Here is a 23,804-nt window from a genome sequence, read left to right as displayed (position 1 = left end):
AAAGGAAAGGCAATGAAAAAGAAAGAAAAGCAAAAAGACAAAAAGATTGTTCAATGTGAAAAAGAATAAAAAGGGATTTAAGAAAAGCAATGAATGAAAGGCGTGGAAAGTTGAAAAAGGAGAAAAGGTGTGAAAAGCACAAGAAAGAGTGACATGGTGTCTCTCTAACCCCTTAGAAAGAAGTGAAATGACTCAAAAAGTCAAGTGAATTGTGCCAAATGAATCAAAAGAAGTGGTTAAAGGAAGATGGAACCCACTTGAACAAAAACATGACCTACCCTGGACCAAAAGCCTTCACAATGACTCCACAAAAGCCCTATATGATCTTGAGTCGAATGAAGCTTACATTAGTGGATACTTACATAAGGGGCAAGCATATGGTACTTAGAGCCGGACTTGTGACCTTTCCTTGAGAGAGATGAGTGAATTCCCAATAACCTCGTTTTGTGTGCCAATATTCTAAAGGTGAGGTTTGCTTAGGGAGAGTTGAGGATGTGTGAGTTTGGGTTCCACAATGACCGAAGTAATTGAAAAGAGTTCTTTGATGTGTTGAGCCAACATTTTTCAAAGGTTAAATATTGTTAATGACTCATGTGCGTCGAGGGAAATTGTTAGTCCCAATTGATGCTAGTTGAGGTTACTTTAGGAAAGCTGAAAATTTCTTGGATTTTCCCTTAAGGGGTGGGTCTTATTTTGTTTGCTTGAGGACAAGCAAAAGCTTAAGTTTGGGGGAGTTGATAACTAGGGATTTTGACGTGTTTCATGCTCCTTCTTGCTTACGCTTTGATTATAAATTCTTATAAAATAGTCCCAAAAAGGCTCATAAGTTGTGCTCGATTGCAGGTTTGATCAACAAAGTGACGAGATGTCAAAGATCGGCTCAAAAGGAGTGAAACCCGCACAAGTACCAAAGACAAGACAACTCAGGACAAACAGGCCTAGTGCGGCCGCACTACACTTTGTGCGGTCCGCACTAGGGAGATTCAGAGACCTGGATTTTAAGGCATCAAAGCAGTGCGGCCGCATTAGATATTGTGCGGCCCGCACTGAAGACACCGCGGCCGCACTACCATTTTATGCGGTCCGCGGAAGCAAACTTCAGAGAGATGTCAAGTGCTAAGGTTCAAGCCTGTGCGGTCCGCGGTCGTGTTTGTGCGGACCGCGCTAGATGCCTCCGCGGCCGCAGTCCATTCTGTGCGGTCCGCGGAGCCTGGGTTTAGAGAGTTGATTTTTCAGAGTCAAGAGCCTAGTGCGGACGCACACCATTTTGTGCGGTCCGCAGTGACCCCGCAGGGGCAATTTTGTCCAGTTTTTCCAGCTTAGTATAAATGGAACATTTTTCCATTTTTAGGGTATCAGATATTACAATATTGTAGCTGTGCTCGTGAGACGATATTTCTTAGCCATTTTTGGCATCTTTACATGGTTTTAATCATTGAAACTTTGTATTTACTTTAGTAATTAATTAATATGTCTTTCTCTTCATCTATTTCTCTGATTTTATCTTCAAGCATGAGTAGCTAGACCCATTAGCTAGGGTTGTGGCTCAACCCTAGTGTGGGTAATTGATGGGTGTTGTGATTTNGTAGCAACTTCTATGATCTTGTTGTTGGGTTGGATTTCCAGGAGGGAGGGTAGATTCCCTAGATATTTTCGGACAAGAGTCTGGTCACTGGAATGAAGATCTTTCCACCAGCTTAGCAGTCTCGGGTGGATGTTGGTAACCATGCCGAATCTGGGGATTTCGTACCTCATTATCTGTAAGACAGAAGGGTTAGATCCTACCCCCAACGGACTCGACTATTTAACATCAATAATTGGCATAAAAGCATTTGGTTCTCCAAATAAATGCACAGAACGTGATGATGTCCGTTTGGGTTTAGGGAAATCCAGTGGACTTTGGACAAGGCCATCTTAAAGAGTCATTATGGGGACAACATAACTGACTCAGCTAGGTTTGCCCATGATGCATGCACAGTTAAACAGAGTAAGGTTTCTATGGGGTTTTAGACTGGTACCCTTGAGCGGACAACTCAAGGGGGAAAGGCACGGAACCGTCGACTACACCGTTGATCGACTAGTTTTACCGCAAATATGCCTTTTCTGGATTTAGGTGGTGATAATATCGGAAGAGCGCAACCACTCATTATAAGCGTTGCTACAGGATTTGTTTGGCATGAGTGGAATATGATGTTGAGCATGATTATGCAACAATTAAAGCCATGTTGTCACGTATTTGCACGTTTCAGAAAGCAGTAAATACAACAGTTTCATAATTTAAAGCGCCAATGAAGGAAAGTAGAAAAGGAAAGAAACAAAAAGACAAGTCAGTTTTGCAATCGAAAAGGAAATTGAATGCTTAAAAGAAATAAACAAATAATTGCACGTAAAGAAGCATAAATTCACAATAATAGTCTGAAATGGTAAAAGCCTAAGAATCCCCAGCAGAGTCGTCATGCTGTTGCGCCCCCTTTTTCTCGCGAAATCGGGTTTATGACATTTAGAGGGACAACTCATTCCTTTTGGAAACTGGGTTTGAAGAGTCGCCACCTAATGATTAGGGTGCAGTAGGACACCAAAAGAATTCGATTTGAATAACTAGAGATAGGGTAAGGGCTTGAAATTATTCTAAGGGGAAGGTGTTAGGCACCCCTCAGAATCCACTAGTGTGGTTCCCAGCCAGACAATTATTGTGAATTTGGGTACAATTAACATATAAGGCTCAAATAAGAGGGGATTTTAGCACATAATGGTTTGAAAGTAAACAAGGTTTGCAAGAGCAATCAGAAGAGCTGATTTTAAAAATAAAGAGTTAAAATGCTAAGGAAAAGAAATAAAGAATGAAGGGAGAGGGGTCCTAGGTTTATTAATAATATGGATCACCCCACACAATGTCCGATAATCACAACTCAATGAGGGGCTACACGTGACATTATCGCGTGGTCATCATATCCATATCTACCCATCCCACCCCGTTAAGGTATTTAAAGCGCGGATTGGTATCGATTACTTAATGCATCCTATTACCCGTCCCAATCCTATCAGTCCTGGAGGCACTTAGGACTACTAATCCTAAAAAGGGAAGGATATTAGGCTTATTTGGAGTTTCAAAGGTAAAATTCTAAAGCGACAAACAAAACACATACTGCATATTTGGGGAGACATATAAACATATAAGGCTCAATTATACCTCCTTGCACAAAAAAAAGCACATAATAGCATGTCTTGCACGTACTGCTTAGGTCTGATAGAATTAAATATGAAGGAGTCTAAAGGATTAGGGCAGATTAGTTTATTACATAACTCAGATAAGAAGCCCGAATCAGGACTGCCTGCTGGTTGTAATAATTAACAGAAGCGGATTTAGTTTTTATTATTACTCTAAGGTTTGCCTAAGTGCTCAGACGGGATCCTATGGGCATGGTATCTATTGAACTCAGAAGGTGGTAAGACAGTAAAGCTAAAAAAATGAATTATTTGAAATCATAAAAGTGCATGCTTGTTAACATTGGGAGACTTAGATTATCCAAAAGAGATGCGGAATTAACAAATTGACTATAGGCTTTGTAGGTGGTGGTATCTATTATTACTGATTTTACATCTAGCAATGGGTAAAGCGAATCAGATTCATTTAGAAACTCCTATAGGCATGTTTTCTACACGTTGCTGATTTTATACACTTATAGACGTGGTTTCTAGATGCAGAACTTGTTTTAAAACATGGAGTATCTAAGCAGACCGCGTATCTAAATGCAGAAATTAAACCTTGTAGACATGGTTTCTAGATGCAGAACTTGTTTTAAACTTATAAACATGGCATCTAAATGCAGAGATTGAACCTTATAGACATGGTTTCTAAATGCAGTTTGAATTATGCAGAATGGCGTTGGAACAATCCTATAGGCATGATTTCTAGACGGAGTTGAATATGCAGAATTGTAACAATCCTATAGGCATGATTTCTACATATAGTTGAATATGCAGAAATAGAACAATCCTATAGGCATGATTTCTACCCTTTTCATACATAGTTACCCCAACCCTGTTTCACTAGCCAGCCCCGAGTATTCTTTACAAATTATTACAAACCAGAGTAACAAATACATCAGAAAAATATAAAGAAAATAAGTACAACCCTAAAAGGCCTGATTCTTGACTTCCTGCCTGAATTATGAGATAGACCAACTCAACGACCATCAACCCAAAGCCTTTCTCCAATTTGAGTGTGTCAGAGTTCCCTAAGAGCCTCAATGGGACTCTGGGCAGTGCTCACACCCAAATTGTATTACCAGAATAGGGACAAGTGCAGTGTGGAAGTGCCAGCCCTCAAGTGTCCAAGTTTAGAGGGAGCTCAAAGGGTCCCAAGGCAAGGCTCACAAGAGGGGGGCAGAACTTAAGTCTAAGAGAGAGTGCAAGTGAAGAAACAGAGTTTTAAAGAATTAAGAAAGCACAGAACAGGGGAAGAAGGGCTGGGAAACAATTACAGGATTGAGGATTTCACACAAAGGGGTTCAGGGATTGGGGATTTCAAAGAGCCTATATACTTAGACATTAGCTAATTCTGGGCATATACAGCAATAGAGAGTGATGCTATGCTTGCAAAATCAACAAGAATACACAACATATGATGGTGACATAGAGGTTATGATTCCAGGGGAATCAAGTTGAGTCATAGACAGTAATACTTAATACTGTCATGCCTCAAACAAACCATTAGCATCAAACACATTTAGGATGCATAGTAGGTGAAGAACAGGAAAGGAAATTGCAACATGCTAAAATAAGTACTGAACTAAACACAAGCAGTAGGCAGACAAGAGGGTAAAAGTATTAAGTAAACACATTGTTGTGATTGCTGAAAATCTTAATCAGGACATACCAGTTTCAAAGAGCAAAATACAGTAAAAGCAAGTAGCAGGGCTTGAGAGCAGGCACCGTAGAAGTAACAAGAGAGAATACTTTTGAGTGTGAGTGTGAGTTCAGAAACTAAGAGTGTTCGTGTGTTTTGTTAATGGAAAAGCCAGGTATTTATAGTTTGAAAATAGGTAGAAAGTAAGGACAGAAAATAATTATGGAACTGTGTATCAATTAAAAATTAATCAGTATCAAAGACTTCCTTTAATCAAGGAGTTAAAACCAAACGGTAGTGGACAGAAAACTTTTAAGGAAAGAAATCAAGTAAGCATCTTGTGCAAAGTAGATAATTAGGGGTAAATACATAAGGGTTTAATTAAGGGAAGAATCTTTGAAAGACTCGGTTAACCAAATAAGGTAAGAAAACAAAGTAAAGCTGCAGAATATACAGGTAATCAGTACATAGTAAATCAAGGAGTCAGGGATTCGAAATTACTGATTCATGAATAAACAAATAAACCAAGTCAGAAATAGGAGAATCGAAAGGCTAAGGAAAGCTTTCAAATCAACCCAAGAAACAGGGAAATCAGTAAACAAGGAAAGAATCAATCAAACTTACACGAGGAGGTCTGAAATCAGTCCACAATTAAGGGTTATTTTGAGAGGGAAATTTAGCCTATACAGAGTTAATAAACATTAAGCATGCAAGGCTGAATCTATGGCAAAGAGAAGTGTCATGCAATCACAAAATCAGTAAGTAGTGGACTATAGGAACATGGTAGTCACCTCAGTAACAGAGAAGAGGGAGTATCCAATAGCATGCAAAAGGGGTCAAGTAAAAGATCTTATAAAGTTTAGCAGGAAGTCAGAATCATACAAAGAAACAAAAGTTGAAACAAAGATTTCGAAACTCAGTCGAGCAGTAGATGAAACAACTTCAGAAACTCGAATAGGTCCAAAGAAATTAGGGTTTTGAAACCAAACAAGTTCAGAGATGAGGAACAAGCAAATCACATAGCAAATAGTCTCAAAACTCGAATGAACCCCCAAATTTTAGGGTTTCTACCATCAATCGAGTATAGAGATGAAAGACAAGAGAATCAGGCAAAAATATCAACAAAGAAAATAAAATCAGAAACCTTAAGAAAGAACTAAGACTTTAACATGCACACTCCAGTAGAAGAACAACATAAAGGAACACAGTAGAAAAGATCAGAGAAACATCTAAATAACTTAACAAAACCCTAAATCAGAAAAGATAAACGGTTCTGAAGGTAAAGTTTTGAAAGAAACTTTGAGAAAACGTTTAAAAGCTTAGAGAAAACACAGATCTACATGGATCTAAAAGAATCAGAAGAACCTCGAAGGTTAGGGTTTCAGAAGAACCCAGATGGTGAGAAAGGCTTGGAAGGTCATTGATCTGAGCAAGAAAAGCCAAGAGTCGGGCTTGAATAGCCATGGCTGGCCGGAACAAGGTCAAAGATGGCCGGAAGCGGCCATAGAACTGAAAGCATCCGAGGTCTGGACCAAATTTCTTCAAAGTCTCGTCTTGAAACCATAATAATCGAGCTTGTAGGAGTCACAGGAGGCAGATACAGGCCTTTAATAGCTTTGGAAGCCATTGATTCAGGCGATTTTAGGGTGGTGTTTGAAGGCGGCGGCTAGGTTTGAGAGAGAGTTTGGGAGAAGGGGGGATTCAAGGGCGGCTACCGGTGAGAAGTGATTAGGGTTGGGGGGTAATGGAGAATTAAAAAGGAAAGGTTAAATGGTGGCCGTTGATCATTTTGATCAACGGCCTGGATTGAATGGGGATCCGAGCGGGTTATTTTAAAAGGGTCATGGGTCGGGTAGATTAGGATTTGGGCTGGTTAATTGGGTTTTAAGATCGGGTCTTATTGGGGTGCCAAATCAGGCTAAAAATTGAAATGAAAATGGGCTAATATTTAAATAGCCATTTTTCCCTTGTTTATTTTATNTTTAGAGTCTGTCCCTTTCTCCTTAAAGAGTCATGTATTTATAGTGTAGAAAGCAGGCTGAAACAAGGCAAGAAATAATTTTGAAAGCTGATTATTAATCAATTACACGAAAATCTCCCTTAATTAAGGGGTTCAGATTCAAACGGGCATAACTAGTTAAGGAAATAAATTAATCAAACTCTTTTTAAAGCAGTACAAGAGGGGTAAATACATAATAGTTATTTAAGAATTACCATAATGATAATTTTGGGAATAATTACTAGGTTTTTCTTGATAAAATAAAGCAATAAATTGATTTAAAAAATCTTTTAAAAATTAGGAAAAAATAATAAAATATTGGGACATACTTATATATGCATATACATGCTATTTTGAAGGTATTTTGCATGTAAAAAAAACATGAAAAAATTGGGTATCAACAGGCGGAACACCCTTCTCACTTGTATACGGTTCAGAGGCTTTGATCCCGATGGAGGTGGGGGAATCGACTCTAAGGTTTTCTCGAGCAAATGAGGAGACATACAATGAAGCATTGCCAAACGAGGAGACAAATAATGAAGCATTACTGGTGAAACTGGATTTGCTAGAAGAGCATCAATCTGTATATGTGAGGATGGTGGCACAAAAGCAAAGAATATAAAGATATTACAACCGCAGAGCAAATCTACGATATTTCAAAGTTGGAAATTTGGTTCTGAGAAAGGTAACTCAAAATACTCGGGAAGTCAATGCCGGAAAACTGGGACCAACATGGGAAGGACCTTACCAGATTTCAGCAATAACGGGTAAAGATTCATATGTATTAGAAAAGTAATATGGAGTTAAATAGCCAAGCAATTGGAATGTGACTCACCTCAAAGGGTATTATTGCTAAAGATCCTTGCTGGAACTGAAAGTTTGTGATGTACTCTTTTTTCCTTCGTCCAGTTTTTGTCCCAATTGAATTTTTCCGGCAAGGTTTTTAATGGGGCAGTAATGTAAAGCATACTACGTAGAAAGGGTCATCGGCAAAAACAAGACTTCCAGTGTTCGAATTCTTATACTTAGCATCCGAACACTGGGGTGGGGGAACCATTATGTATGAAGGCACTAAAGTGTTACGAAGACCCGGGACTGTTAGACCGGGAATAATGTATTATCGGGACCAGGGACTGCATGATCAGCCCCATAGAAATAATTTGTACAAGCGCCACATGTATTGGAAATTTTATTTACTTAAGCAAAAGAATGTTTATGTAAATTTACTTTTAATGATAGAGGCAATAAATCAAAGTCCTTTTATCTTTATCTTATTTCTTGTCCGAATGATAAGTTAACTTACTTTATCATTTGAAAGTTAGTTAGAACTTCAAATGCTTGTGCCGGAATGAACAGGAGACGTCCTTTTCAAGAGCACTGTAAACATAAGAGCCCTCTCATATAAAATCTCATAGTCAAAGGGTAGATTCCGGAAGTGTTAATGACGGAATTAAAAGCTATCGAATATGAAAAGATTCCCGAAGTTTTGTCAGTAAAATAAAAAAAATAGTTTTTGCACAACATTTAAGCGAAGAATTTATTTCATTAATTTCCGAACTCAATAAAGAAGTTTGGGCATAGTTACAGAAAAAAAAAAGAAAAAAAAATGTGTACATCAATTATTCTTGTTGTCGGAGCCCGAAGGGAGAGAAGAGTCTTTGTTTTCTTTATTTGGAGAAGGTTGTTCCGCTCTCATTTCGGGGCCTTCATCTTTTTCATCTTCCTCTTTGGTTTCCTCTGCGGTTCCCGAATACTCAAAATTAGCATTCGAGGAGTCAGAAGCAGCGGGCCGAGCTGGGAGGTTCTTGAAAGTTGTTGTCTCTAGTTCACGAGCTTTGGGAATGCATTTTCTTTGGCCTCCTCCAAAGTCTTCCTCTTCGTATGATATATGGCATATGTTTCTGGAAGAGGATAGAATATTCCTGATCTTGGAGTTTAGCTCAGAGTTTTTCAATCTTGGATTGGAGCTTATTATTTTCAGCTTTCATGATGGTGATTTTGGAATAAAGTTCAACATTGGTGGTCGCGTGAAGTTGATTCTACTCCATGACCCTTTTGAGCCTTTCTTCCATTCTTGCTCTCTTCTCCTCGGCAGCATTGGCCTCCTCGGTTTGGATCGTAAGCTAGCCTCTATGTTATTGACTTGCTCCATGAAAGCAAACTCGCGCTCGGCAGCAGCAGTCACGGTATGATGTAGGTCAACCACTTAGCCTTTGCATCCTTAAGGTCTTCATGTAATTTTGCGGCCTCTTGGTTGTGGGACATTCTATCTTGCTCGGATTGCTGCAACCAAGCCTCGATATCATCCATTTGAGCAATTTTCTTGCAGCACCGGGAGGCGCTTGATAAGTTAACTCTATTCAGCCAAAAGTCAATCTCGTTCCGTAGTAAGTATTTATTTATCCAAAATTAACCTTTGTAGGGCTTCGGAAGTAAGAAGGTTGGCCTGAAGAGGTTAAAGCTAAGGTTATTAATTCAAAATATAACAAATGAAGAGTGATGGGAGATGATTATATTGATACCTGTGTCGAGCAGTGCATGCTTTTATTTAATAGACATTCCACAGAAAGAGAGTCGATTTTTCTCCAATCTTTTTCTGTGGTCAGCGACTTCAGATAATTGGCAAGCTCCACCGGCTTGAAAAACATATAGCACACATTCGAAACCGTAAGGATGATTTTTCTTTTTCTATGGGGGTCTTGAGTGTGTGTCGAGTAAGTATTTTCTAAATTTCCATGGTCGGGTGACCGTGGTGAAGGAGCATCTTCCATTTGTTTGGATGTCGCCTGTGGAGAGGTAGCACCTGGTGTAGAAGGAGAGGCAGTTGTTATCGGCTCAGAAGTTGGTGGTGGAGGAAGTTCAGGGATTGAAATCCTTTGACCGGAGGCGTGGACAGGAGTCGAAAAACGGGAATCAACATTTTTAACCAAATCCATTTCCGTGAAGAGGCTCTGAACTTCCCCTGGTGGTGGTGTTCGAAGCTCTTCCGGCCGAGCATCCGGTTGAGCTGATGAAGGTCTTTTTCTTCTATGAAGGGCCACCGATTTATCATTGCTTTCTTCGTCATTGAGGACCACTATGGCCGGCCCGGTTGGTGTTCTTTTCAATTTCTTCTCTTGAGTCCCAGCCGAGGAGATACGTTTCCTCTTTGATTTCTTGTTTTTGGGTTAGGGACTCCGGGAAGAGGCATCTTTTCCAGAAGTGAGAGTAGATTTACGAGCTCTCCTCTAGTTAAGGGCATTTTGTAGTACCCGTTCGGCTTCCATCGAGTCATTAGGAGCCTCGATGTCGGGTCAAACAACGGATCCCTTCGGAAGTCCTATGTGGTACAAAAAGGTAGTTAACAAATTGTTTCTAAGTTATGTTGAAAGATTGAAAAAAGGGAGAAAGAATTTTTATTTACCATGGTTTTTGGCTTTCCACCCATATTTGGGAGCCATTTCTTTCTACCTTCAGAACTCTGATTTAATAATATCCAGAATTTTCTGTACCCATTTGGCCAGGTCATGAACCCGTGGAGGTTTCCAATGAGTAGTTGGAATAAAATAAATGCAAGGTTAATAAAGCAGGAAAATCTCTTTTAAATATGGAAAGGAAAAGATATCGGAAGACTTACGAAGAAGATTCCATGGTTCAGGAAAAACAGGTGCTGTGGTCGGGAGGATGTCCCTGGTAGCAATAACAATAAACCGTTCCATCCATCCACAGTCGTTGTCATCATCATCACTGGTAAGAAGGACATGATGATTGTGTTTGCTAAGTTTTGGAACACCCCCACGGAACATCTTTGGGGAGTAGAGATTCATCATGTGAGCAAGAACTAGGGTTTCTCTGGTCACAGAGTACAATTGGCGGAGGCAAGCCACCGTATGCCAAACTGATGGGCCTGCTTGTGCCAAGCAGATTTGGTACCAGTGACAAAATTCCAAAATTATTGGGTCGATTTCTTTTCTCACTCCCAAAGTGAAAGGGTACATATAAACATACATGAACCCTGATTTGGAGAAGGTGACCCTTTCTATTTCACTAGGGGCGAAGATTTCAATATTGTTCCTTTCACAATCTTCCTCCACAATTGAGATGCTGGAAAGATGAATGGAAGAAGGGTACCTACGAACGGGACAGTGTCTGTAACTTTTGGGATTAATGGGATCTTTTTGTTCTTGAAGGTCAGATTTGGTGTTAAGTTGGAGAGGAATAATGGTGTTCAAGGTAGGAGGTTCAGATTCAACATCAGCTTCTTTGGTTTTGTTCTTCTTAGGGCCTCCACCGAAGAGAAGGCTAGAGTTTTCGAGTACAGCAGTGTTAGAAGATATGTTGGTGAGAAATTTCAGTAAGGAGATTTTTGCCGAAAAAGATGAATTTTGCAGTAGGGTTCTAAGGGGATTCAAAGAAGAAGAAAGATTTGTAAATGTGAAAGGGAAAAGTGATACGTAGTGGAGAAGTTTATAGAGGAAAGAATTGTGGTCATGATTACCTCGAAATCTGGCAAAAATATTTGCCGAAACACGGGATACCACGTGTTTGGGTCATTAAATGTGAAGAGACGTGCGTCCATTCAAGCATCAGAAACCGTTCAGAAACTTTTACGCCCAGAAAAAAGGTCTTATCTACTTTCCCGTAACACTAAGTTGCGTCACCAAAAAGTAGGGAGACTATCTGTATGCGGCAATATTGGGTAATGACAGTTGGACGAATGAGAAGGTGACACGTGGAGCTGAAGACAGGCAAGAAGTGAGTCAGCAAATAGTTGATACCGGTTGCAAGCATGTGAACGGTACTGTGTGAATTCCGAAGATAGGGTAACCGATAACAAAGATTTGAAGAATTGATATCAGATATCATTCAATGACCAGTCATTACAGAGAATATCTACATTTATAGCCAATCGTTATGCAGCCATTGGTGACGGTTTTATCCTCATTCAAGATGAGCTTGATTTGGGGATCTTGTCTCCCTAAATATAGCTATAAATAGGAGAATTAATATTCATTATAGGACACGAAACATTCTGTACACAAAAGCTTAAATCAGCTCTCATTCTACAACTTCATTCTTTTACCTTGTTCTTAATATCGTTCTTACTTCTATTATCGGAGAGGCTAAGTTCATAGTCAGGCTTGTATTTCCTTTAAAGTTTATTTTATAATCTTATTTCTGTTCTTGTTTATTTCATATTTCTGGATAAAATTAATTTACATGTCTATAAACCACGTTACAATTTCACCTATATTATTTTACGGATAAACACCTATAACTATTTATAGGTATAACTACCATGCAAAGTAAACGCATGGATCATATTGGTTGTTACTAATAATAAGAATCTCTTTCGCTGGGGATTTATTTTTCATCTACTTGATGTGACTGTGAGTCTGACTTAACAATAGACCAAATCTTTTAACTTTCCTAGCTACAGCTTGTTTGGATGGTTGTTACAAATCGTTTCATAATGTATCATATCGTATTATATTACATTGTATTGCAACGTGTGGTGAATATAATATTTGGAAAGACTATATTGTTTGTCATTGTTTTGTGATATCATGTGTAGACATGTAATTTTTGACCCTCCTCAAGATTTTACACATTTTAGCGTAAATATTTAATTTAGGTTTAGTATCGCTATTTAGGTTTAAATTTAATTTAGGTTTAGTATCGCTATTCTTGACGCGCCAAACGCAATGAGTACACGTACGTGACTCGTTTTAAGATAATTCCAAATTTACGATTAATCAAGCAATTAAAAGCGGTTAAGGGGTAGATGCACATAGGTTTAAGATTAAGTATTTAGACAATTTAATTAAGTCAAGTATGATTAAAGCGACCGTGCTAAAATTACGAAACTCGGGAATGCCTAACACCTTCTCCCGGGTTAACAGAATTCCTTACCCGGATTTCTGTGTTTCGCAGACTGTAAAACAGAGTCAAACTTCCTCGATTCGGGATTTTAAACCAGTTACTTGGGACACCATAAATTATCCCAAGTGGCAACTCTGAATTTAATATGAATAATCTCGTTTCGATTGTCACTTAAATTGAAAAAACTCCCCTATACCCTTTTCGGGGTAGAAAAAGGAGGTGTGACAGCTCTGGCGACTCTGCTGGGGAAACTGAACCCAGAATCTCTAGTTCAGGGTTCAGAATTCGAGCTTGTTAATATGATCTATGCTTGGCTTTATTGTTTGTAGATATTACTGTATTTGTGGACCTAATGTGCTAATTATCGCTTATTTACCGCTTGATATTATTTGAACTGTATTAAACTGTCTTCTTATGCCTCCATTCTGAGTCTTCTAAAAATATGGTGCACACGTACGCATGGCCCACTTTTTGTTAGAAGTCATAACAAATAGAACGAGGCTTGGGTCAGCAACAAGGCCAGGTAGACTTTCGTGCTCCTGGTACGTTGCCCCCACCTCGGTTCGAGCTGTCCGCTTGGGTAAACCATGTCTAGAACACACCCCCAAGGTTTCAAACCTAGAATAACATAGCCTCATGCCGGATCCCTAGTAGGAACATTTGTTTGCATCACGTGCATTTGACTTAAGGGACTCAACACAAGGGTTGGGTTCGTCTAGGACAGGTGTACCCGAAATGAAAGACCATCCTGATGCATCTTACGTGCTATTTGTACATTTATTTGCTTCGGCTTGCATGTTGACCGGCTAAGGAAAGAAAAACAACAAAAAAACCAAGAGTGAGGTAGGAGAAAGAATTCACCCGGTTCTGAAAACCCCGGTATTTGAAAATGCCTCGAAACTCTGCCAAAAGTTTTGAAAAAAAAGAGGAAAAGAAAATGTATTTCAAAAAAAAAAAAGAAAGTGAGTCAATATCATGTTTTTCCAATTATGTCAAAACTGACGAACTACGCGGGTCTGATTCTCATCGGTATATGAGATACGTAGGCAAACCACATCGGTTCCGGCCCACAATTTTTAAAAAATCCAAAAATATTTTCCTTTACTTCTTCTTTAGAAAAGTCTTTCTTTGAGACCCCAATTTTTAAAAGAAATCCAAAAAAAAATCTTTTAATTTCTTCTAAAAATTCAAAAATATTTTCATTTTTATTTAAAAGTTTTTCTTTCAGAAATAGAAAAGAAAAATCAAGATTCAAAAATATTTTCTTTAGAAGTCTTTCTTTTATAATTTTAACATAAAAGTCCAAAAATCCAAAAATATTTTCTTTCTTCTTTAGAAGTTTTTCTTTCGAAATTCCAGAAAAGAAAAAAAAAAGAGTCGAAATTCAAAAAAAAATAAAAATTCTTTCTTCTTTAGAAGTTTGTTTGCAAAAATTCTGGAAAAAAAATCAAAATCTAAAAATATTTTTTTTCGAAAATTTAAAAGAAAAAATAATTCAAAATCCAAAAAAAGAGTTAGTTTATTTACTTTTTTCCTGATCTTCCCGAACTACGTAAAAATCTGATTCATGCGGCGTCATGATACGTAAGCAACCCACATCAGATTCGATCGAATGTTTAAAAAAACAAAAAAAAAAGGAAAGAGAAAAAAAAAAGAAAAACCAAGAAAAAAAAAGAGAAAGGAAAGAACAAAAAAAAAAGAGAAAAAGGAAAAAGAGAAGGAGAGTGTTTATCCTAACATGCTTATTTTTTTTTGAAATAAAAGTTAGTTAAAGGTGGTCGGTTTGTTGGTTTGCAATGGCGAGTCACCAAGAACAATCCAAGATCCCTCGGAAATAAAAGCATCTTCTCAACCGAAGGAACAAGAACCATTATTGTTGATCCAACTAAGGTCACGAAAAGGCAAGTAGGCAAGTTGGTGATAAAAATATAGGCAACTTCTACCAGTTTTGAGCAACAGGACATGCTTCGCTTGGATGATCTGTGATGATAGGGAGACATGAGAATTCGTCCAAGTCTTTTTGGTGATATAAGTATTGTGAAATTCCCATGTTGTCAATCCTGAAATCCGACAGCCAATATGGGGAATAGTTTGATTAAAAGTCAGAATTTGAGTGTTGAATCCATAGCAATAAAAATGGTCAAATACCGTAGTAATGCTAATGTGCAAGTCTGTGGCTAGATGTCGCTTAGCAACTGGAAAGTCACTCCTTTTTTAGACATAGAGGAGTCATGGTAGCTTATTTTATCGTCTTTTCTTCTTCTTTTGTGCTATCGGACCCTTCTACCCTTTATTCAAATAAAAAAAGGCAGTCAATCATTGTGTGTCCATTTTGTGCATAGTTCTTTTCACGTTAGTTCTAGTGACATGACATGCATGCGGAATTTTTGGCCAGATCTTAGAAAACTGATTTAGTCTTGAATTGCATAAGTGAGAAAGAGACACTTTTGAAGAAAGAATAGACACGTGAAACATTTGGAAAATAAGCATGAGCTAAGTTTACATGGAACCAAAGCAGTCATGCTCGTGGAAGTTAAGGATATCTACCTTTTGAATCATTTGAGAAGATCAGGCTTAAGGATAATCGGACGGGTTGAAGTTTGTTTAGCACTAAGAGATAGAAAGTATTTTTCAATAGAAGGTGTATTCCAAACAACTTGAAATGGATCAGTTAGTGGAAAAATGCATCTTCTACATCAAGACAAAATCCAAGAAAAGTCACCCAAATTGACATGGGTCATTCACAGCGAGGAAAGTATTGCTCATACAGCTTTACACTGAAAAAGACCCAAGAAGATAGACATGTTCATCAATGTCGTGATTGTGAAGGGCTAACATGATTGGCATTATCGAGCTAGGAGGCCCTTTTTCTGCTATCCAAATACTTTATACCCTTTGTTATCCCTTTTGTGCCTGTGTTATTTTCTTTAACCACCATCTTTTGGAATCAAGTTTAGAGTCAAGAGTCAGAAAAAAAGGAAAAAGAAAAGAAAAGTTCATTTACCAAGAGTATAAACTGGGGCAATTCTTAGAAAGTTCAAGTGAAAAAAAATAAAGAAGAAAAGAACTGTCAAAGGTCCATGCCCCCAGAAAATAAAAGCTGGGGCAACTTGTTTTGAAAACAACAAAAAAAAACAAAAAAGAGAAAAAAAAGACAAAGAAAAAGAAAGAAAGATTAAAATTTTTTTTTAGTTAGGACAGATGTTTGAACTACGTTAGACCTGATTTCTTTTTTAAAAAAAGGATACATAAGCAGCCTCACGGTTCGGTCCAACCAAATAAGAATTCAAAAAAAAAGAAAAAAAAAAAGAAAAAAAAAAGAAAAATCCCCAATAGTTGAAACTGGGGCAGAGATTTTATTTCACTTTTGAAAGAGTCGATTCCAAGAGTTGTAAGTCTATAACCCCTAATTTTGAGTCTACTTTGAGCCTTGATGCCGACCCTTCTTTCCAACCCTGTCCAAAAACATTCCAAATAAAGACCTCCTGATCATCCTTCAAGAATAGCAAGGGACACATGCAATGAGCAACGGTTGTCACGCGACATAGAACACTGTCAAGTTGCTCACACAAGAAAGCAAAAGAAAAAGAAAAATAAAAGAAAATGAGAGAGTCTTACTAGTGAAAACCCTCACGGGAACTGTAAGACGACGGTAAGTAGAGATAAATGAATGAGAGAAACTTGTTGGTGAAAACCCCTCAAGGCACCACTATTCGAATGTGAGTCGTGAAACTGATGCAAGGATTGACACGAACAAGCCCGACTTCAAAGGTCATAAGAATGGTAAAAGGGAAGATTGGATTAGTTTGATAGATTAGGCCGTTGAGTCCAAAATGCATGTCATGATCATTAAGGCTAGTTATTGAAAAAAAAGAGAAGAAAAAAAGAGAAGAAAAAAAAACTCTTCCTTCCGTCCTTCCGACAGGGGCATTTCTTGTTAATACTTGTTTCTTTGCATCATTGTGTCCTTCACTTTGAGTCAGTCCTTGTCAAAACAAGTAAGAAAAGATTTCAAAATCTGCTACCAGCTTTCCAATTGCACAAAGTAAATGTGGCCAGCATACTCAGGTGTTACAGTCAACATGACTTGAGGATTCATGCAAAGGCTTCCCCCTAAAGACTCTTGTGAGCCTACTTGGCGCAAGCAAAGATAACTGGTGATTCTCTCTGACAGACAAATTGCTCAAAAAGTAGGAATTCATTCAAGATATTAGAAAAGGTCACCTAAGAAAAGATCTCCATATGGGATAAAGCTGATTGAGCCACAAATACAAATGGTACTGGGTGTGAAACAATTAGGGCTGATGCAGAGCAAAAGTCTCTTGAAACCGACTCAAGTTGATTGAAGCAGAAGCCAAGCTGCCCAAGACTCAAGGCCACAAACCGACCACCATTTTCAAAACTGACAAATTTCTCTTTGTGTGAAACAGGGACAAAGCAGTGCAAGGAAAGTGATTCAAAAAAAAAGAAGAAAGAAAAAAAATCAACAAAAAAACAAAAAAAAAAGAAGAAAAAGAAGAGCAGAGAAGAGCCGACAAAGGGAAGTTTCTCAAATCTTTGCCTTTATTTGTCTTGCTATTGTGCATTAAATCTTGCCATTGATCTTTACATTTTTTCCTCCTAGGATAAAAATTCCTAGTCTGATGGATTTTTCTCCCAATAAAAATCTTAGTCTGATGAATTTTTCTCCTAAGATAGAAGACCTAGTCTGATGAATCTTTCTCCTAAGATAACAAAAAAACCTAGTCTGATGAATCTTTCTCCTAGGATAAACGTCTTAGTCTGATGAATTTTCTCCTAAGATAGAAAACCTAGTCTGATGAACTTTCTCCTAGGATTAAAATCTTAGTCTGATGAGTATTTCTCCTAAGATAACAAAAATGGACCTAGTCTAATGAATTTTCTCCTAGTATCAAAATCTTAGTCTGATGAATTTTTCTCCTAAGATAGAAGACCTAGTCTGATGAACTTTCTCCTAGGATAGAAATCTTAGTCTGATGAATCTTTCTCCTAAGATACCAAAAAACAAGAAGAAAAGAGACCTAGTCTGATGAACTTTCTCCTAGGGTCGAAATCTTAGTCGGATGAATCTTTCTCCTAAGATAAAAGACCTAATCTGATGAACTTTATCCTAGGATAGAAATCTTATTCTGATGAATCTTTCACCTAAGATACCAAAAATAAGAAAAGAAAAAGGACCTAGTCTGATGAACTTTCTCCTAGGATCAAAATCTTAGTCTGATGAATTTTCTCCTAGGATAAACGTCTTAGTCTGATTAATCTTTCTCCTAAGATAGAAAACCTAGTCTGACAAATTTTCTCCTAGGATAATTTGAAAAAAAGGGAAGTCTGGATTTGAAATAAAAATGAAAAAAAAAAAGAGAAGGGGTCAATTTTAGTTTTCTCAAGTTATCAACCTTTAGTTGTCTTGAAATCAGGACCCTCCTGAATAATGAGATTTAATTTTAAAGTTTTTCAGGTCCCTCCTGGATAATGGGATGTAGTTTTAAGTTTTCAGGACCCTCATAAACAATGAGATTTAGCGTAAGTTTTACCTTTAGGAAATAGAATCTAGCTTTCAAATTTTCACTCTCAAGATGAGATTTAATTTTAGTTTTCAGGACCCTCTTGGATAGTGGGATTTAGCTTTTAAATTCATAGAACTCTTTTAGATAACATGATTCAATTAACACTCACAGATGTTCCCGGTACCAAACTGGGGCAGAAATGTTTCTTCTGTTTTGTATGTTTTGTTGTAGTAGCAGGCGCCCACCTGGAGAATACTGGAAGTTATTTCGAAATTCAATTCAAGTTAGAAGTAGCAGAAGCTCACGGCAAGAATGCGAGTCAACAATCCGAGATGACCAACAGAAGTAGTCTCAATCCAAAAAAAAAAAGAAAAAAAGAAAAAAAGAAGTGAATCCAAAATGTGGAAGCAGGAAAAAGATGTGAACTGCTCAAGATGTGGTTGAGGTCATGAGCGCTACATGTCCGATCTTGATGCAAAAGGTGAAGAAGAATGAACTAGCACCTGCAGCTAGCAAGCGCCAAGGTTCAAATCTAAAGTTCGCATGAAGAACCATTCAAGACTCAAGATTAAGCTTCAGAAGACTCATAGATAGGAATGTTGTAACTCGTAGCTGATAGGCTTAGTTAGTCTTTTTAATTTTGATTTTGATGTAATAACGGGACCGCGGACCGGTACCTCGATGGAACGGCACCTCAATCGGCTCTCCACTTCGGTACACCCCATCACCTCATTCACTTCTGAACTACACGTGGCCTGATTTCTTTATAGCCAAGGATATGTAGGCAGCTCAGATACCAAGGCTCGGTCACATTCTCCTTTTTCTTAGTTTTTGGTCTCTCTAAATAAGGGTCAGGTCAAAAAACATGTCTCGTCGTTCTTTGTCTGAAAACTCTTCACGTTTCCAGTCAAAAAGGGGCAGCTGTAGACATGTAATTTTTGACCCTCCCCAAGATTTTACATATTTTAGCGTAAATATTTAATTTAGGTTTAGTATCGCTATTCTAAATAGTTTTGACTCTTTTACTTCATTTTTTCACAAAAAATGAAAATTACAAAAAAAAAAAAATATTTTCATCTTTAGGTTAAAGTCAATTAGTATATTTATATTTATAGTATTATAACATTTGAAAATACAAAAATTAGTTTCACTTTTAGTATTTAGTTTTATAGTAGTTTATTTTAATTTAGAGTGATTTTTATATTTTTATAGATACATTGTACTATTTGGTCTTCCTAGCCTAGATTCAAACTCAAAAGATATGGTCCAACCCAATTCCCTAAATCCAAGCCCAATTACCCTTAGCCCATAGATCCAAGCCCAATACCCATAAAACCCTAACACTTTAAAAAGACCTTTCTTCTTCTTCACAACCTAGACCTAGACCTAGTTAAAAAAAAATACCTACAACCCAAAAGAACTCCCTAAAAAATCGGCCACAGCTGAAGCTTTGAGATTGTTATTATCTTATTTAATCCAGCTACTAGAAATTACATGGGGACTCCCATCTAGCCCTTTTGTTTGCCTAAAGGGTTTCAATCGCTCCATTATCGGTGGTGTTGGGTTTGGTTTCGATTGGATCGGGATTGACTACAAGTTGATTAGGATTTTAGAAGTTTTTAAGGATACTGATTGGTCTCCCGATGTGATATATCAAATAGTTGAGGTTTATGATTTGCACACTGATTCTTGGAGAGAATTCCGTGTGGATCAACAGTTTCCTGCAGTTCATTGGTTGCCACATTTCGAGATCTTTCATAAAGGAGCCTTTCATTGGTATGCAGATACAGTTGCCTTACTACACTGTAATTGCACTTCGAAATAAGGTGCCTAACTCATCATTCTTTGTTGTTTCGATCGGATCTAAAAGGGACTCAGAAAACAATACAAAGAAAAGAAGTTCCCAATGCAAAGCTGTGACTCTTTTTCTTTGAACGATTTCGTTTTCTTTCGTCAATAATTACGATAACTCATTCATTCGTCGCCATTTTGTAATCAGTTGTCAGATGTTTGAGGTTTTAGTTTATCATTTGACTGAGGTAGATTTGGGTTTCGAGCTTTCCGGTGTCGAGTCGAAGTTCCGGTTTGTAATTTTGGTGTTTCGGTCCAAGGATTGTTGTTTTGTTTAGCCCAATTGATTTGCAATTTTCAGCTTTGTTCATCGATAAAAGGTCCATTTCTCAATTTTCATTCTCATTTCATTGTGTTATGATAGCTTGGTGCGCTTGTTGGTTGATTTGTGATTCTACGTTGTTTGAGTAGTATGTCTTAGTTTTTCATTTAAATGCTTTAATTAGTTTTATTTCGATTGTGATGTATGTAGTCTTGGTTCTTGAATAAATGCTTTTAATCGGGTAGATGGAAAAATTGGATGTTGTTTCTTTCTTGGCAAGGAATAAGAATGGGCCATAAGGTGGGTTTTTGACCATAAGAAATCTGGCCAAGTAATAGATCACGTTAGCTAGCCTATTTGCCCCCCAATAATATCTTGTTCATAAATTTGACATCACAACAACCTCAAAGTTTAGGAAGAATAATGAACACTTGTAGAAATGCTTTAGACGCATTTTAAATTTATCATCGTGATTGTGTACATGTTCGCACGACATAATTATGATTTTCAAAATAAATCGAGGTATGCCTTCGCGCAACTTCGGCCAAATTTTCTTAATAATAATAAAGCGTGATTAATTGTGGGCACGTACGCGTGACATGATTCTTGACGCGCCAAACGCAATGAGTACACGTACGTGACTCATTTTAAGATAATTCCAAATTTACGATTAATCAAGCAATTAAAAGCGGTTAAGGGGTAGATGCACATAGGTTTAAGAATAAGTATTTAGACAATTTAATTAAGCCAAGTATGATTAAAGCGACCGTGTTAAAACCACGAAACTCGGGAATGCCTAACACCTTCTCCCGGGTTAATAGAATTCCTTACCCCGATTTCTGTGTTTCGCAGACTGTAAAACAGAGTCAAACTTCCTCGATTCGGGATTTTAAACCGGTGACTTGGGACACCATAAATTATCCCAAGTGGCGACTCTGAATTTAATATAATAATCTCGTTTCGATTGTCACTTAAATTGGAAAAACTCCCCTATACCCTTTCGGGGTAGAAAAAGGAGGTGTGACATCATGCACACACAATATGAAGAATAAACTTGCAATATTATAAAGAAAAATTATGATACGAGATAGAATTATTATATAAAAAAAAAGGATAAAATAAGATTATTTATTAATAATGAAGGGCGAGATGAGAAAAACATATAAGGTAACGACGCGACCAGACCAAATCGGTCATTACATAAACTGGCACTTTTCGTCGTTACGTAACGACGGATTTAACGATACAATAAGATACGATAAAATTTAAGTAACAATCAAAATAAATATTATATTTAAAATAACAATACGATACGATACAATAGGTAACCATCATCAAAACAAGTTGTTAAAGAAGTAATATCAACAAACAACACGATTTAACTCAAATAATTCCTCAAGTTTTGGAGTAAGTCTTACTTTTGTTCTTTCTTATGTTACCTTAAGCATATGCTATTAGTGCTACTTTCTTTTATCAACCTGGTTCCATCCATGCCCAGTATGTTTTGGTTTGCTCGACAACTTAACAGTCACTGAGCCATTGCTTTTAGGAATTTTTACCTCCTATAGCAAATGTTGATACCTTATTTATTTTAAATAAATATCCTTTTAAAAAATTATATTCCATAGCTACCTTTTGATTTTTATAGCCAAATATCTATTTATGGTCACCTCCTACTCTTAAGCCATAAAATACGCCTTGTATTATTTTTCTCTCTCATTCTTTCAGATTTTTCTCCACTCTCTCAACTCCAGTCTTTCTCCATGAATACAATCACGATTCTCCCAAATACAGATCGAAACCACGATTATCCCAAATACAAATCGGAACCGAAACCGGTTCTTCGGTAGAGTCAATTCTGCGCCTACAACATATTTCACAACGCATTCACTGGCAAGATCGTGAGGCAAGCTTCATCAATTTAAGGTGTTGTTGCTGCTATGCGCTAAGTGTGACCTACAGACACTTCACTATTTTTCTTTACTTTTACTGGGTTCGTATCCATGTATAAGCAACGTTAATAAATTAATAGTGAGGATGGATCTCTGCCGACGAGTTATTTCCGAACGGCCAGATCCGGCCGATGAACAGTGCCGTTTCGAGTCCAAAAATTTGGCCCATTGTATCACGAGAAACAGAACTCTATATAAATCTCCGTCCTCATTTTCTCTTCATCGTTCTAGGGTTCTGCCCAATCTGGGGTTTTCCGTCCCAATCCACAAGCGCCATTCAAATTCAATTGTAAAGAATAGGTTTTTTGAAGCGCACGTGAGAGTATTATAGTAACAGGAACAGTGGCGTTTCGAGCCAGAATCGTGGCCACTTGAAAATTCTGTTAATATATTTCAATGTATCTCGCTGTATTTCCATGTATTTCATTGTATTCATTGTCTTTTTTTTCATTGTATTTCAATGTATCTCGTTGTATTCCATGTATTTCATTGTATTCACTGTCTTGCTGTATTCCATGAATGTATTCATATATTTTTTTAATTAATATAATTTACGTATTCAGATGTATATATGTATTCAAATTGCTCTGTTTTTGTTATATTTATCAGCTGGAAAAAATATTCAGCATATTTTCTCTGAAGATTGCTATATTTTTGGGGTATTTTTCGGTTGAGAATCTTTTTTATAACTGAAAATACAAAGTTTGTGTGTTATAATTGAGTTTGTTGAGTTATATTAGGAGTCTATTATGTTAATTGATTCACTTTCCATTTAAAAACAGCCGAATAGACCATGAATTGCGCTATTTACGTTACGAATATAGTCGAATACAGTCGAATTCAATAATCCGTCTAGCTGTAATCCCTGTTTCATGCCGGGAATACAGTCGAATACAATAATCTGTCTAGCTGTAATCCCATGTTTCACACTTGGAAATGCTACTGTATTCATAAATACAATAGCTTAAATACATCGAATACATTCTAAAAAACCTGAAAACATAGCTATATGAAATAATATAGTAAATGGTAATTACAACTAGCTAATAACTACTAAAATATAGTGGTTTCTGAAAGTTTCTCTTGCTTTTATTCATCTAATGAGTTACTTAATACATTTTGCTCTCACATTATATCTATAATTCATGTAGTTTACTTTTACACCCTATTCGAGAAAAGAAAAACTTGGCATTTGTTCTTTTGCATCCAAAAAACCTTCCCATTTCCTTAGAGGATATATGTTTCCTATAAAAAGCTAACACAAGAACAATAACAACTTGCCTCAGTTCTAAAATAATTACGCTTTGTTACATGAATCTGTTATGTTTAATTTTGGCATGTTTCGTTCCATCACTCAACCATTTATTTTTTACTGCACATTAGGAAATTTGAATCCGTCACTCAATTTTGCTAAAATGGAGATTTTCTAAATCCATCCAAGTACTCCTATGTTCTCAACTTCTCACATAATCTCAAAGCAAATTGAAGAAGAAAAAAAATA

The sequence above is a fragment of the Nicotiana attenuata genome, chromosome 1 (assembly GCF_001879085.1).
Source record: "Nicotiana attenuata strain UT chromosome 1, NIATTr2, whole genome shotgun sequence".
NCBI classification, from domain to species: domain Eukaryota; kingdom Viridiplantae; phylum Streptophyta; class Magnoliopsida; order Solanales; family Solanaceae; genus Nicotiana; species Nicotiana attenuata.
Note: the sequence above shows the minus strand (reverse complement) of the source record.